The sequence below is a fragment of the Salarias fasciatus genome, chromosome 18, assembly GCF_902148845.1.
Source record: "Salarias fasciatus chromosome 18, fSalaFa1.1, whole genome shotgun sequence".
NCBI lineage: Eukaryota > Metazoa > Chordata > Actinopteri > Blenniiformes > Blenniidae > Salarias > Salarias fasciatus.
The window spans coordinates 911168-926258 of NC_043762.1; positions in this window are offsets into that span (position 1 = coordinate 911168).

Here is a 15091-nt window from a genome sequence, read left to right on the forward strand (position 1 = left end):
GGCGGTAAAGCTGTTTAACCACAACTTTTTCCAGGACTTTTGAAATAAAAGGCAGATTTGATATCGGTCTGTAGTTAGCTAGAATATCAGGATCGAGATTAGGTTTTTTCAGCAGTGGTTTGATTACTGCGAATTTAAATGACTGTGGCACATAGCCATTTTCTAGAGAGGTATTTATTATAGCTATGATCGTATTTAAGATAACTGGAAGAATATCTTTGAAAAGCTTAGTTGGAATTGGATCTAGGAGACAGGTTGAGGTTTTAGAAGACATTACAATTGAAGTAATCTCAGCTCCATTTACTAATGAGAAACTATCTAGTATTTCAGGTATTTCAGGTGGAGGCAGTGGCTGGATTCCCTGAGCTTGATCTGAGGAAAGCGCTTCACTGATTTTACCTCTAATGGTTATGATTTTATCATTAAAGAATTTAAGAAAGTCATGGCAGTTTAAAGATTCTGGGATTACTGGTTCCACTACAGTATGACTGTTTGTCAGTCTGGCTACAGTGTTGAATAGAAACCGAGGGTTATTTTTGTTTATTTCTATTAAACGAGAGTAATATAATGTCTTGGCTTTAAAAAGAATTTGTTTATAGCTTAGCAAGCTACATTTCCAGGCCTTCAGAGATTGTTCTGATTTAGATTTACGCCACAGTCTTTCTAATTGCCGAGTTTTTTGTTTGAGAACACGGGTTTCAGAATTAAACCATGTATATCCAGATACACACCCACACACTCACATACACCTACATAAATACCCACATATACAAAAACATATATACATACTCACACATACACACCCACACACATATACACATACACGTACACGCACCTTCCCCAACCCCCTAACCCCCACAGCCCACCACCCCCCTATGTACACCCCCATCCACCCCGCCCTGTCCCCCACCACCCACCCACCTCCCCCGCCACCCCCCACCCATCCACCCCACCCCCCTGTCCCCCACCACCACAACCACCCACCCCGATGCCCTGGATTCCGGGGCAGCAACCAGACACCAGGGCGTGCAGCGACCCAGGCCACGGCAGCACGCCCGAGCCGACCGGCCCCCCCAGCCAGGTCGACCCCCCACCCTCACGGAAGGAGAGAGCCCCCAGGCACCAGGGCCCAGGGCCCCCAGCCACACCCGCCCCAGGACACCCCGGCCGCCCGGACATGAACCGGCACCCGCCGACCCCGGCCCCCCGGGGCCCCCGCCCCACCGCCGCCAGACAGCCCCAACAACCGGCGGCCCCCCCACCCCCAATCCAAACCAAACACGAAGACAGCCCCCAGCGAAGCAGCCCAGATCCCGACCCCAAGACAGTGCCAACCACCTGCAGCCATCAGGCCCCCCCCACCAACCACCGACCCTCAAAGAGGAGAGGCCCCCCCAACCAACAACCGACCCCCAGAGAGGAGAGGCCCTCATCTTCCCCTGACATGAAGTGATGGAGCTGATCACAGGGGACCAGAGGGAACCAGATTCAGCTGATTGGTCCTCTGAACAGACAGACATCGTCTCCAAGCTGATATGATCTAATAGAAGATTCTTAAACTGCCTGTTACTCAGATTATTTCTGGATTTCCAATTTACAAGGATAGTTTTCTTTGCGATGCACAAGATGGTGAGAACCATGTAGACTGAGTTTATCGACATGTTAGTTTCACCCAGATCACCTAAAAGGCACAGTGTGGGAGTTGCAGGGATGCTGCAGTGAACCATGTTGACAGGTCTTCACACACCTGAAGCCAGAACCTCTGCACTGGTGTGCAGGACCACAAGGCATGGAGGGAGCTGTCAGTCATGTTATCATTGCAGTGTGAACAGATATCAGATTGTGATAGACCCATCTGGAACATCCTTCGTCCTGTGTAATGAATTCTATGCAGAATTTTGAATTGTATTAGTTGTATATTTGAATACTTTGTCATTTTGAAAGTATTTAAACATATTTGTGACCACGCATTTTGGTCAAAGTTGTTAGATAAGTCAGCCTCCCATTTTAAGGTCGGAAGGAAGATTTCATCTTCTACCTTTGATAATATTTTATATATCTTTGATAGCAACTTTGGGGAACTGAGGTTTAAGAATTCTTCGACCCCGAGAGGTAGCTGTCCCTGCAGTTGATTAAAGGTATACTTTTTACCTATGATAGATTTAAGTTGATGATATTCTAAAAATGCTGTGCTGCTGATTCCATATTGTGAGGTGAGAGTATTGAATGATAGAAAGTTGCCATTTTCAATGATATGTTCAAGCTGGCTGATTCCTTTATTTCTCCACTGAGTGAAGTTTATCATCTTTTTGTTTTGCAGGATGTCCGGGTTGTTCCAGATGGGTGTGAGTTTACACGGGATCAGAGAAGATTTGGTTAGCTTTAGAAAGTCCCACCAAGCCATTAAAGAGGAACTGATGTTGACACTTTTAAAACACCGATGGGATTTGATGGTGGGACTGATGAATGGCAGGTCAGAGATAACTAGATCCTCACATAATGCTGCTCTACATCCAGCCATGGCTCATCTAAATTGTTAGGTTTAAGCCATTTGGAGATATACTGCAGCTTGCTGGCTATAAAGTAATTACTGAAGTTAGGCAAGTCTAGTCCACCTCTGTCTTTAGTCTGTTGTAACGTCTTTAAACTGATACGTGATGGTTTATTTTTCCAGAGAAATTTAGATATGTATGAGTCCAGTGTTTTGAAGCAGCCAGACGATGGTTTGGTTGGTATCATTGAAAATAAATAGTTAACCTTAGGTAAAGTCATCATTTTAATGGTGGCAACCCTCCCCATAAGAGATATAGGTAAGCGTCTCCACCGTAAGAGGTCATCCTCTGTTGATTTCAGTAACGGAACATAATTTAGTTTTAAAAGTTCTGATATCCTTGGAGAAATGTTTATGCCTAAATATCTAATGTTTCCAGACTGGATTGTAGCATTGGGTATACTTTGTAAATCACAGTTTATAGGCATGGCTGTAGTCTTAGACCAGTTGATAGAATAGTCCGATATTAGTGAAAATTTGTCAATAAGTGTGATTGTCTGGGAGATAGAAGATGGAGAGTTCTGCAGGAAAAGCAATACATCATCTGCATAAAGACTTATTTTATGTTCTATCTTATTGTTGGCCAGGATCCCTCTGATGTCTTTATTTTGTCTTATAGCAGCTGCCAGAGGTTCGATAAAGATGGCAAACAGTGAGGAGAGAGTGGACAGCCCTGTCTGGTTCCTCGCTGCAGACAGAAGCTTGGAGAAGTCTGCTCGTTAGTCTTCACACATGCAGCTGGGTTGTTATATAAGATTTTAATCCAATCTATGAAAGACGTTCCAAACCCAAATTTGGTTAATATTCCAAATAGAAATTTCCAATTTACTCGATCAAAAGCTTTTTCAGCATCTAAAGAGATAATTATGGATTCCAGATTGTGTATTGTAGAGTAATCTATTATATTAATTAATCTGTGCATGTTAGTGGATGAATGTCTGCCTTTAATGAACCCTGTTTGGTCAGGATGTATTATGAGCGGGGTTATCTTTTCTATTCTCCTGGACAGGGCTTTGCTGATTATTTTGAGATCTACATTTATTAATGAAATAGGACGATAACTGGACGGAAGTGTGGGGTCTTTCCCTGGTTTAAGTATTAAAGTTATTTTGGCTAAGTTCATATTTGAGGGTACTGTTCGTTTATTTTTTATTTCCATTACCATTTTATGAAAAGTGGAGCCAACATGGTCCAGAATTCTTTATAGAATTCTGCTGGATAGCCATCTGGACCTGGAGCTTTATTGTTGGGCATATCCTGCAGAGATTTATGGAGTTCATCCAGTGAAAGAGGAGAATCCAACACTATTCTATTTTCATCTCTCAATTTTGGAAGGTTAATATCATTAAAAAAAGTATTAATTTCCTCATCTGTTGTGTCTATTTGTGATCGGTATAATCCTTGATAGAAATCTCTAAAGATATCATTGATCTTGTCCGGGTCATGGCTGATGTTTCCTTCTGAGTCTTTAACAGCTGAAATCGTGTTTTTCTCCTTGTTTGTTTTTAACTGATTCGCCAGGAATCTTCCAGATTTATTACTATGCTCAAAGTTCTCTAAACGGAGTCGTTGGATCAGGAATTGAGTTTTTTTATCTAGAATTTCATTCAGTTCAAGTTTAGCTTTCCTTATATCCTTCAGTATGTTCTCTTGTGGGGAGACATGATAAGCCTCCTCCAGCCATTTAATTCTTCATTCCAATTCTAAAGTTCTTGAAGCTTCTTTCTATTTCTTGTGTGAGGAGAAGGAAATTATTTTTCCCCTCATCACCGCTTTCCCTGCCTCCCAAAGAACACATGCTGAAGTATCTGGCAAGTCATTATTTTCTAAATATATAGACCATTCTCTTGTTAGATAGCTAATAAACTCTGGATCTTTAAGTAATGATGTATTAAATCTCCAGTTTCTAGTTGGTGGTTTATTCTTCTTATTTCTGAGAGTAAATGAAACTGGTGCATGATCACTTATGACGATGGGATGAATTTTGACTTCTGAGATGTCATTCATCAGTGTGCTGCTAGTTAAGAAATAATCTAATCTAGAGTAGGAATGGTGAACTGAAGAGAAGAATGTGTATTCTCTTGCAGTGGGGTGGTGAGAGCGCCAGGCATCGCAAAGACCAGAATCCTTCATGTACTGTTTCACAGTTTCTGAGGATTGCCAGAGTCGCTGACTTCCTGTGGTACTCAGTCTGTCCAGCTGTGGGTCAGAAACCATGTTGAAATCCCCTCCTATAATCAATGTGTGACCTGAGTGATCATCCAGTGAGGAGAAGAGGGAGTGAAAGAAGGAGGGGTCGTCAACATTAGGTCCATACACGTTAGCAATGCAGAATTTAACATTCTGGATAGATAATGTGATAATAACAAATCTGCCTTCTGGATCTATGATTGAACTGTCAGTAGAGAAGTTTAACCTTCTACTGATAAGAGTTGCTACTCCTCTTTGCCTGGAATTGTAACAGGCTGAGTACACCTGTGGAAACTGTTGATCGGAGAAGATCTACTGATGAGTTTGTTAGATGAGTTTCCTGTAATAAGACAATGTCTGCCTGCAACTCCTGAAGCCGATGGGTAATTTTTAATCTCTTTTCCCTTGTACCAGCCCCACGGATATTCCAGGAAACGAAACTGAGAGTGTTCATGACTGGACAGCTATGAGTGTTACATGCATTTCACTGAACCTGGTGTCTGAATGGAGCCTGTTGTTTACTGGTGTGCACCCTGCATGTCAGCTGAGTGTGCGTTCTGAATCTGTCTATCAACATGCTTAGAGTGCGCGTGAACCTGTACAGTGATGTGTGTCAATAAGCCGATGTCCCGGTGCGCCCCGCGTGTCGGGTTACTATGGTAACGGGTGCAGCTACAGTGAAGCGTGAGAGGGTGAGAGTGAAAAAGGGTGAAGAGAGAAAAAAGTGAGAGAAAAAAAAGAAAGAAATGCTTAAAAAAACACATCCAGGGTGAGCAGTGCAGTGGAGATGGGCAGTGACTTACTATTAATTAATTTATTCCTGTTTTATGTCTCAATATTTACAGAGTGATTATGGGACAGTGAGAATGCAGCACCTGAGATCAGTAGAGCCACGGAGTGATGTTTGGGTCACGAAACAGCTGGCCGTTGATGAATAATTTATCCACGGCGATGACGGCGCGGGAGCCCTCCGAGATGGATTTTTTACTGATCGGGAACAGAACTCTGCGCCGATCCAGGATCTCCTTCGGGACTTGATGGTTCACGCCGTAGTGGGTTCCCTTCAGCTGCCGGCCCTGGCTCTTCACCTGCTCCTTCTGTTTGAAGTTAACGAATTTGGCCACGATGGGTCTGGGTCTGGACTCGCCGGGTCTTCTCCCTCCCAGGCGGTGGATCCTGTGGAAGGAGATGTTTTTCACCGCTTCCTCCGGGAGCTTCAGCTGCGTTCTGATGAAACTTTTCACCGTCGCCTCGGGGTCCTCCTCCGTCTGCTCCGGGATTCCAGAGAACACTAAGTTGTCCCTCATGCTCCTGGCCTGGAGATCCATCACCGTTTCTTTAATCTTCTTGTTTTCCTCTGACAGTCGGGTCATCCCCTCCGTGAGGGTCTTCACCGACTCTCTGAGGCTGGCGTTCTCCGCCGCCAGCGCCTCGACCTGCTGCTGGCTGAATTCCAGCGACTCGCGCACAGCCTGGAACTCCTTGTGGAGGATTTCCAACAGGTTCAGGCGAGCATCGAGGCTGGAAAGTTTCTTATCTATGGAGATAAGAACGTCCGTCGAGTCGTTCGCAGGTGGAGAAATAGCTCCAGACGATTCCTCCCGCTGTCTCTTGGCTTTAGACGAGGAAGTAGAGGGGGTGGATGTTTGATTCGGCTTCCCCATGACGATCCGGTCGAAGCAGCGATCTATGTACTCTGTCAGGCTGGTCGAATCCTCTTCACTGTGCTCCAGGGTGAACCTAAAACACACTAATTTCTCTACTTCTACGACTTTTTGGAGCCGAGTTAGTGAAATTCAGTAAACAAATGAATCTGTCAGCGCGCTTAGTTTGAATCTGCCGTCTCACAGGAAGTGCGTCACTTACCACATCACACGTCACCTACCTGCGCGATCCCTCCGCCATCCCAACAACTCCATCCTCAGAACAACATCAGTTTAGTCTTGTCAGTGTTGAGGACTAACTTGAGCTGCAGAAGTGTGTTCTGGACCACATTAAAAGCTTTCTGCAAGAATTCAACAGCTTTAGTCGGGTTGGTCCATCACAGTCAATAATTGTGTCATCAGCATAAAAGTGCATATTAGCATCTGACACATTGAGACCCAAATCATTAATGTACATTATGAACAAGAGGGGTCCCAGTATTGAACCCTGTGGCACCCCCTTGTGGACACTCATAAAGTCAGAACAAAACCCTTCATACTTAATGCACTGAGTCCTGTCACTCAGATAATTTGCGAACCAGGACACTGCATGATCAGACAAACCAAAATGATGAAGCCTTTGCTTTAAAACAGTATGATCCACCGTGTCAACAGCTTTTGACTAATCGATAAAAAGTGAAGCACAGCACTGCTTGTTATCAAGAGCAACAATTATATCATTAATCACTTTAGTGGCAGCAGTGACAGTACTGTGCCTTTTCCTAAAGCCTAAAGCCACTTTGAGATAAGATCATTTGAGTCTAAAAAATCTTTAAGTTGATCACATACAAGAGATTCAAGAACTTTCGACAGGGTACACAAGTTAGATATTGGCCTGTAATTGGTTAAAACTGCAGGGTCACCCCCTTTCAGCGAGGGAATAACATAAGCTGACTTCCAAACTGATGGAATTTCTTTGTTTTCAATTGAGAGATTATAAAGCATTGTAAGTGGCTGTGCTACAAAATCAGCTGCCAATTTCAAAGAATAGGGCTCTATCAGGTCTGGTCCAGGGGGTTCCTGTGATCTAGTTCTTTGAGGGCTTTATGCACTTGCTGCACAGTAAAAGGAGCAAAACTAAAAAGGTCTCCAGAAAACATTGGATGGTCTGAGCAGGGAGACAAAGAGGCTCCTGCAGAATCCAACAAGGAACCAGATGAGACAAAATGCTCATTAATGCAGTTTAAAACCTCAGCTCTATCATAAACTGGGACTGAATCCTTTAAAACAAATCGCGGAAGAGCCTGAGAACTTTTGTTTAGAGATAGAGACTTAATCGCCATATCAAGACATATGTGGCCCCGCCCACTGAACTTCAGCTCCTCCTCATTCTCCTGCAGTGGAAGAACATTGTTGGTCTGCTGTGTGTCTGCTTTGAATCACTCCAAAGTCATGTTGCTTTCCCTCTTTGTGCTTCTGTCTCTCATTAGAGGTGAGTTTAAGAACGTCTCATTCAACCTGCTGTCTTCAGAAAATGTCTCACTGACCAACAATCATTGTTTCATCTCACTGGATTTGTTCTTTGACATCAAGTTGTGAACAAACTGCTTGGAATCTCAGCTGCAGTCCAGCTGTTTGTGTCCACAGAGTAACAGTGTTCAGGGGACATTTTCCACTGTCTTCTCCTCTCAGCCTCATGGACAATGTTCATCTAATGGCTTCATTTTCTCCACTTTTTCCAGGACTAACAGCTGCAGACACAATCTCTCCTGACCGACAAGAAGTCAGTGGAAGAGAAGGACAATCTGTCACACTCTCATGTAGCTATCAGACAGATTATAATTATCCTTATCTTTACTGGTACAGACATCATTCAGACCTTCAGGCTCCTCAGTTTATACTCTGGAAAGGAGCAAAATCACGGAGTGATGAAGAACATATTCCCGATCGTCGATATGGATCCCAAACAACAGCCTCATCAACTACACTGAGCATTCCAAAGCTAACCCTGGCAGACACAGCTCTCTACTACTGTGCAGTAGACACACAGTGATCCAAAGTGTAGAAGAGGCTGTACAAAAAGCTGAACACAGATATGGGACTCCTCTTCAAAGAGGAGGGAAGTGGGATTCAGCACACAGCTTCATATCAGATGGATTCTGCTCATTCCTGTTTGATCAGAGTCACTGTGGTTCCAGCTGCTCTTCAAACACTCTGCTCACACTGAGCAACAATAAATAGGCAACAGGGGGGTTAGAAACCAGAAAGTCTTCGCTTCACCCAACGCCGAGTTTGCAAGTTAATCCTGATACTGAACTGTGATGCTTCAGCCTCCAGCATCACACCAAATCATCACATGGTTAATCCAACATCTTCCACCTGGTCTGAGGTGATGGAAAACACAGATCATGTGGACTCATTTTAATTGGCTTTTACAAAGTTGTGCTTGAGAGAGGAAACAGGCCTCACCCCCTCTGAAGCTCTCTTTTCTTACTGAGCACATGTGACATTGCCTCGTAAACCAGCCCCGCCTACTCCAAATCCACATTTGGATTTTGAAGCTGGGGTGGATCTGGGGAGAAAGCAATAGAAAGACAATGCGACTCGGCCAGAAAACGGCCGAGCCAATCAGCGTTGCCGCTTTTTGTTTTCAAATTTTTTTGGCGAATTCCGGTGGCTAAAGCTGAAGTGACGCCATCACTGTGCGTAGCGGAGATTACGGAGATAAACTTTAAGTCTTCTGAAAGCTGCAATAAGTAAAGTTGAAGCTGAAATACCAAGTATTAACAATCAAGGAAGAGCAAGAGTCTGTACCTGGTGAGTTTCTCACAGGAAAAGACGTTTTCGCCTGTCGCTGTGTGTCTGGAAGCTGGAGCTAAAGAGCTAAAGAGCTACAGCTAACCCTGAGAGAAGCCAACGCAGTTTGATGACGTATTTGCTTTGAAGCTGATTGGCTGAAGTGCGCTGTCAGTCACAGGAGTGACGGACATCCCCTGCATGCACTTTCTATTGCCTTGTGCCCAGACCCTCCCAGCTCCAAAATTCAAACGTTAATTTGGAGTGGGCGGGGCTGGTTTACGAGGCTACATGTGCCAAGCACCTCCCTCTGATCCGCCATTTTAACTTTAGCTCGACCTCGCCAATGCGTCTGGATCAGTTCTGCACCAACTGATCAACTATGTGCTGGAGTTCTTCCACGTGCCTCCCTGCATCAGGAACCTGGTAGCACGGGACTTTAATGACCTGCTGATGTGTTTTGCCCTCCAGGACCTCACAACCAGTTGGCAGCAGCTGCAAGTGGGAATTGCAATGGGGTGTGCCATCTCTCCAGTCCTGTTTGCAGCAGGGGGGGTACCATCTGTCAGCTGCAGGGGGTGGCAGGGAGACGTCCCTGTCACCGCCCCGCCACCAGGGGACGCTCCAGGTTTAAAGGGGCGAAACGTTGGTGGATGGTGGTCCCCGGCTGATGACCCTGCAGCTGACCCGGCAGCTGTCCCATGGGCACTGGAGGAGGTGCGACAAGCAGCAATGCTCAGCAGGAAGCTCCATCTACCTGTATACTCACCTGAAGTCTTTGGTTGGATGATCTGTAGTTCCATCCCCCAATCCTCCATCCTCCCATCTCACAAACTATCTCTCTCCCTCTCTCTCTCTCTCTCTCTCACACACACACACACACACACATTCATACAAACCCAAACCCAGCTTGTATAGACATGTAGATAGAATTGCGTGTTTGGTTTTGCTTCATTGTTAATAATTATAATTTTTGGAAACATTTCTGTCATTAATGTTTCACAATTATGAATGAAATGTCGATCTCTTCTGTCCAAGAAGTCCAGAATCCTTCAGGTTTTACTGAGAAAATCTGGTAATTGTTCATAATCTAATTATTAATTAGTTATCCGTGGTTATATGATGAAATCAGATCCAAAATTCTCTCATTAATAGTTATCTTTGATAATCATGAATTATTACTGATAGCGAAATTCATGAAGTTGAAATCACAGTATTATTGGCGCGGCCCATGTGGGCCAGAAGAACATTAATGCTGTGAACCCCAACACATCCATTTTGTCTCTTCTAACACCACAACATTACTAATAACACATTTACATCTCGGATTTGACCCTTTTTTACACGGAACAAGTGTGTTCTTTCGTACCTGTGGATCACAGAGAGGAAACGACTTTAGCGTGCTTCCGAGGCCACAGCTCGTGTATTCTGAGCTGGCGCATGCCCGGTGCTCACCCAAGCCTCTCTGCTGGACCCTGATGGTAACACAGCCATCTACTTGTGCAGAGTTGTCACCTGCCTCAATGGTTCCCGCCCTGTAGCTCTGACCCCGGTAATTATGAAGTGCTTTGAGAAGATTGTCTGAAGTTCCTTGAAGGACGTCATCCCTGCTACTCTGGACAGACATCAGTTTGCCTGCAGGAAGAACCAGTGGACAGAGGATGCAGTCTCATTAGCACTGCACACCGCCCTGACTCATCTGGAGCGTCCCAACACTTTTGTTAGGATGCTATTTGTGGACTTTAGTCTGGCTTTTAATGCTGTAATCCCGGACAAGCTGATACCGAAGCTCCACAATCTTTTCCTCTGAACCTCTTTGTGCCTCTGGATCGAAGACTTTCTCACCCACAGGCCTCAAGTGGTGATCATTGGGGACCAGACATCGTCCACACTGATCCTGAGCACAGGTTCTACTGCAGGGGTGTTCAGCCCAGCCCTTTTCACACTGCTCACGCATGACTGTCCGCTGTTCACCCCACAGACATGGTTGTGTTTGCAGTTTGCAGACGACACCAGAGAGGAGATCCAGCACCTGATGGGATGATGTTCACACAACAACCTCATCCTGAACACCAGCAAGACCAAGGAGGTCATTGTGGACTTCAGGAGATCCAGGAGGATGGAACACACCCCTCTCTACATTCATGGGGAGGAGGTGGAGCAGGTGGACAACATCAAGTCCCTGGGCATCCACATTACAGCTGACCTCACCTGGTCCACACACACATCCCACCTGGTGAAGAAGGCCCAACAAAGGCTGTTCTTCCTGTGGAAGAAGTGTGGTATGGAAACAGCGCCGCGCAGGACAGGAAGCTGTTGGCTCGGGTGGTGAAAACAGCACAGGGGATTGTGGGGAGTCCTCTGCCACATCTGGACTCAATATACGACAGCTGAGTTTGAAGGAGGGCTGGTTGTACAGCTGCAGACCCCACCCACCCAGGCCATGAACTGTTTGTACCCCGTCCCTCTGGAGAGAGGTACAGGAACATCAGAGGCCACACAACAGACTGAAGCACAGCTTCTTCCCAGAGAGGTGAAATCCATCACCCCACCCCCTCACACATCCTCCCTGCCATGTACACACTGACCGGACTGAGCTTTAACCCCCCCAGACAAACTTCCAGCGTTCCAATATGTGCAGCATGTTAATGCTGGTCACCTGAAAAATTTCATTTCACTGTGCACTATTCAATTTTTATTCTGTTTTAAACTTATTCAATCAGACTTTTTTTTGGGGGGGGGGGGGTATTTTTATTATATGTTATGTTCTGCGAGAGCTGCTGACCTAAATGTTGTCTCTGCACAATGACAATAAAGATTATTGATTCTTGATTCTTGATAATTCAGGAAAGATTGATCAGATCTTGATGAACTCACAGCAATATCCCAAAAAAAAAAGCTGCCCTAGGAGCTAGAATGCTGTGGGAAGTACGGTGCACTGAGCCCTGTCCTCTAATGTCTGAATGTTATTCCCTTTAGTCCCTTCATTGCTTTTCACCTGCTGTCCCCCCCTTCGAGGGGGAGTCTTCTCCAGTTTCAGTTGCTGACTCCACTATTACGAGGGCCTACGAACAAGCTCCGTCCGGACCGGGAGGACACTCCTGTCGGTCCTGCCCGTGGACTGGCTTCGGTTCTACTGCTGGGATCCGTGGTTCTTGTGCTGGACCATCCAACGGACTGTCCTCAACATTGTCCTAGGCTTTACTTCTTATTGTCTCATGCTAGCTGTTGCCAAAGCTGTCCGTCCCTGGGAGAGGGATCCCTCCATACTGTGGTTCTCCCCAAGATTTCTTCTTCTCCCACTGGGTTTCTGGAGTGTTTTCTTGCCGGATGATGTGAGGGTCTAAGGCGGTGGTTGCTTTGTTTTGTCTCGTTACTGTGAATTTGACATATTACCATTATGCTTATTCACTGTTTTTATTTTTACCAACCAATGTAACATCTTGAAGCCTCTGAGGCAACTGTAGTTGTGATACTGGGCTATACAAAAATACATTGATTGATTGATTGATTGATTGAAAAATACGGGTGGGGGGGATATAATTCTCAGAAATTCGATTCATGAATTCTGTCTGCTTTCCATGGGTTTATCACACAGCTCCTTCCATCAGCAGCTGTTTGAATCAATTCATCTGTGTCATGTAGGAAGGTGAATAACCTGCATAATAACAATGAATCTAAGACAAAATCTGTTTCTTTTTCTTTTTTTTTTTTTAATCATTTGTCCTAAACTTACTTTCCTTAATCTTCCAAACACAGAGTGGGATTTTTGTCAGAGCCAATGTGAACAGTTTAGTTTCTAATATAAAGAATTGAAAGAAACCAATCAGATCTCTAGCTGAGAGTGTGTGCTGGCTCACTGGAGTCTGAGTCTTCTGTCTGAACCATCTGAACTGCTTCAGTGTCGGAGGACAGCTGCAGGTTCTCTGATGGTCTCTGCAGGGCCTCAGAGAGACGAAGCTTCTGGAAGGGAGAGACTTCTGAGACCACTGGCTGATCCATCTGAACCATTTCTGTCCCTGGACACAGAGACAGAGCCTCTTCTCTCCTCTTAGAGCTCTTCCTTTTCCTGACTGAGAGCTCTCTTCAGCTCTTCCAGCTCCTCTTTTCCAGCCTCTCACACCTTCCTCTCATCTCTTTTGCAGCTCTGAAGTCTCTTCTCCAGTTGAACGCTCCCTCATGCTCTGGATGCTGCATTGCTCCCGGCTGTATTCCTCTCTCTTGATGTCCATCTCCTTCTTCTCATCCTCCAAGGCTTCCCTCTCTTGGGCCATTGTCTTCCTTTCCATCTCCAGCTCTGCTCTCTTGTTGTTAAAGCATTCCTCTTCACAGAGAAGCTTCTTCTGTATGTTTCTGAAGAGTTTGTGGCCGTCTGCCTCCACAGATCTCTTCTGTCTTCACCTCTCAAGGCCACGGTCAGATCTTCTCCTCTTTTTGGTTGGGAGGATCTAAAAGATCTGTCAGTTTTAGATCAGAGCCAATATTCGCCATTTCTTATTAACGTACACAGAGAAAGAGACGCTGCCACCAGATTAAGACCCACCAGTCCCTGAGCAGCGTCTCGTGTGATTCATAAGCAAGCCACCAAAACTCTGAGCAGGACTGTAATGTCTGTAAAACTGTCCTGGTCACCTGGTTCAGCACCCTGGACAGCTGCCAGAGCATGAACTGGACGTGGGAATTTGATGCATTTGAACCTGCGACATGTCGGTCAGAAAATGTTGTGTTGATGAGCCTACCAGATAATTTAAATTCTAAATTAAAATCACATACATTGTGGCAGTGCACACTGCAGACCAGCATTTGTTTTCATCCATACTTTGCAAACGCGGTCGGGATTAGAAGACAAATGTACACTGCTCACTATAAAATGCTGTTAGTACAAATAAACACATCTCTGTGCAGAGAGGAAAACATAATAAAGGAGTGAACTGTCAATCCCACAGACACTGAGAGAGAGAGAAAGCTCCCAGCCGACAGCAACACCCCAAAGAAAATGGTCCAGGAAGGCCTGAAGTCGCCCTCACTGTAAGATTTACTGAAGAGTCTCACCTTGAGAGCAGAGACTGTGTCAGCCTCCCTAACAGAAGCTGGGAGCTGCTTCCTGATAGCTGAAAGCTCTGCCTCCTGTTCTACTTTCAGAGAACCTGAACCCTCCAGCAGACCAGCACTCTGAGAACAAAGCGTTCTCCTGGGGCATTATGGGACTAACAGCTCTTTAAGATATGATGGGGCCTGGTTGTTCAGAGCTTTAAAGGTGAAGAGAAGGATTTTAAATCCTATTCCAGATTTACAGGAAGTCAGTGAAGAGAAGCTAATATTGGACTGATGTGATCTCTCCTGCTGGTTATTCTCAGAACTCTTGCTGCAGCATTTTGAACCAGTTGAAGACTTTCAGGCAGTTGTTGTTCCCCTGATAACAGGAATTACAATAGTCTACTCTGGAGGGAACAAATGCATGGATTCATTTCTCAGCATCATTTTGAGTCAACATGTTCCTGATTTTAGAAATATTACGCAGGTGAAAGAAGGAGGTGCTGCAGACCTGTTTAATGTGGGAGTTAAAGGATAAGTCCTGGTCAAAGGTCACTCCCAGGCTCATACGCTCCACCATAAAGTCTCAAGACAGTGAGATCAGTTTGCCGCTGCACTGAAGCACAGCTGAGGCTGTTCAACTCCAACACTGAAATGGAGGACTTCAGTGTGCAGGAGCAGGATGACCACAGTGATTAATGACTGTTCTGGTAGGCTGCTGTACTTATTTATTTTAATGAATGTTCTGAGAATCCAGAAGGGCCTGGACACCTGTGCCTCATACACTGCAGTGGCCAATATATGTTCAAAACTTTGTCTTAAAATCAGTCAGGTGCATTTAATCATCCAACATTCACAGTACATTCATGTTCTGATG